Consider the following 2,909-nt stretch of genomic DNA (forward strand, 5'->3'; position numbering starts at 1 on the left):
TTATTATAAAGCCACAATAGTCAAAGCAAAATGATCCTGGCACAAAATAGACATACTGGTCAATGGAATTGAATTGAGAATTCAGAGATAGATCCAGAGATTTATTGTTAACTCATCTTTGAAAAGGCCCCCAAAGCCACTGAACTGGGACATAACAGTCTTTTGAACAAATGGCGCTTGGAGAGTTGGATATCCATATCCAAAAGAATGAAAGAGGACCCCTACATTACACACTATACAAAAATTACCTCAACATTTGCTAAAGACCTCAACATAAGAGACATTACCTTAAAACTCCTAGAAGATAATGTAGGGAACTATCTTTAAGATCTTGTATTAGACAGTCACTTCCTAGACCTTACACCCAAAGCACAAGCAACAGAAGAAAAATAGATAAATGGGAACTCCTCAAACTTAGAAGTTTCTGTACCTCAAATAATTTGTCAAAAAGGTGGAGAGGCAACCTACTCAATGGGAAAAATATTTTGAAACCATGTGTCTGACAAAAGGCTGATATCTTGAATATATAAAGAAATCCAACAACTCTTATGGTCTTAGCACTTAAGTTTAGGTCTTTGATCCAATTGGAGTTAATTTTTCTATAGGTGTGAGGTAGGAGCCCTCTTTTATTCTCTTGGAAATGGATATCCAGTTCTCCAAACACCATTTATTGAAGAGGCTTCTCTGTCCCAGTTGCTTTGGCTTGACTGCCTTATCAAAGATCAATTGCCCATAGATGCCACTGTCTATTTCTGAACACTCAATTTGATTCCATTGATAAGTATCTCTGTCCTTATGCCAATACCATGCTGTTTTGAGCGCTGTAGATGTGGATTATGCTTCAAAGTCAGGTAGTGTGAGACCTCCCACTTTGATACTTTTTGGCTATTCAGGGCACCTTGCCCTTTCAAATAAATTTGGTTATTGGTTTTTTCTATTTCTGCAGAGTAAGTTCTTGGGATTTTAATTGGTATTGCATTGAATCTATAAATCTGTTTAGATATAGATGACATCATAATTATATTTAGTCTTCCAATCTATGAACATGGTGTGTTCTTCCATTTTTTATGTCCCATTTGATTTGTTTTAGCAGTTTCTTATAGTTTTCTTTGTATAAGTCTTTTGTGGCCCTTGTTAAGTTTATTCTTAAATACTTGATTTTTTTGGGTTGTTATTGCAAAAGAAATTTTTTCTTGATTTCTTCCTCTTCTTGCACATTACTTGTGTATACGAACACTACAGATTATTGCATGTTGATTTTGTAGCCTGCCAATTTGCTATGTACATTGATTAGCTCTAATAGCTTTGCTGCAGACGTTTTCTGGATTTTCCATGTACAGAATCATGTCATTTGCAAAGAGTGAATGTTTTACTTCTTCTTCTCCAATTTGGATGCATTTTATTTCTTTTTCTTGCCTAATTGCTCTAACTAGAAATTCTAGCACAATGTTGAATAACAATGGTGACAGTAGGCATCCCTGTCTTTTTCCTGATCTATTGAGTGCAATGTTAGCTGTGGTTTTTCATATATTGTCTTTATCATATTGAGAAAATTCCCTTCTATTCCTATCCTTTGAAGTGTTTTCATCAAGAGAGGATGTTGAATTTCATCAAATGGCTTTTTGGCATTAATTGAGATGATCATGTGTTTCTTTTGCCTTGATTTATTGATGTGGTGTATTACATTAATTGATTTTCTTGCGTTGAACCATACTTGCATACCTGGTATAAACCCCACTTGGTTGTGGTGTATAATTCTTTTAATGAGCTGCTGGATTCATTTTGTGAGTATTTTGTTGAGGATTTTTGCATCTATATTCATTAAAGAGATTGGCATAATTTTCTTTTTGTGTTGTATCTTTGTCTGATTTTGGTATTAGGGTGATGTTGACTTCATAGAATGAGTTGGGTAGCTTTCACTCCTCTTCAATTTTTTTGAATATTTTGAGTAGGCTTCATACTAATTCTTTCTTGAATGCTTGGTAGAATTCACATATGAAGCCATCTGGTCCTGGGCTTTTGTTTTTGGGGTGCTTTCTGATGACTGACTCAATCTATTTACTTGTGATTGGTTTGTTGAGGTTGTCTATTTCCTCTCAGGTCAATGTTGGTTGTTTATGCTTTTCTAGGAAGTTGTTCATTTCAGGTAAATTGTCCAGTTTATTATCACATTGTTGCTCATAGTATCTTCTCATTATCTCCTTTATTTCTGCAGGGTCAGTAGTTATGTTGCCTTCCCCATTTCTGATTGCATTTGTTTACATCTGCTCTCTTTTCTTTTGTTAGCCTACCTAGGGGTCCATCAATTTTGTTGATTTTCTCAAAGAACCAGCTTCTGGTTTTGTTGATTCTCTCTGTTGTCTTCCTGTTATCAGTTCCATTTATTTCTCCTTTAATCTTTCCTTCTGTTTGCTTTGGGGTTAATTTGCTGTTCTTTCTCCAGTTCCTCCAGGTGGACAGTTAATTCCTCAATTTTTTCTCTCCCTTCTCTTTTAATATAGGCATTTAGGGCAATACATTTCCCTCAGAACTGCCTTTGCTGCATCCTATAAGTTATGATATATTGTGTTTTCTTTGTCATTTTCCTCAAGATATTTACTAATTTCTCTTCTCATTTCTTCCTTTACCCAGTTGTTTTCTAAGAGTGTGTTGCTTATTATCCATATATTTGTGAATTTTACAATCTTTTGCCTGTTATTTATTTCCAACTTCTTTCCATTATGATCTAAGATAGTGTTTTTTATAATATCAGTATTTTAAAATTTGTTGAGTCTTGCTTTGTTACCCAGCTTGTGGTCTATCCTAGAGAATGTTCCATGAGCATTTGAGAAAAATGTGTATCCTGCTGTTGTGGGGTTTAGTGTTCTATAAATGTCTGTCAAGTCTAGTTCATTTATCATACAATTCAA

Source organism: Choloepus didactylus (assembly GCF_015220235.1).
Source record: "Choloepus didactylus isolate mChoDid1 chromosome 25 unlocalized genomic scaffold, mChoDid1.pri SUPER_25_unloc2, whole genome shotgun sequence".
Lineage (NCBI taxonomy): Eukaryota > Metazoa > Chordata > Mammalia > Pilosa > Megalonychidae > Choloepus > Choloepus didactylus.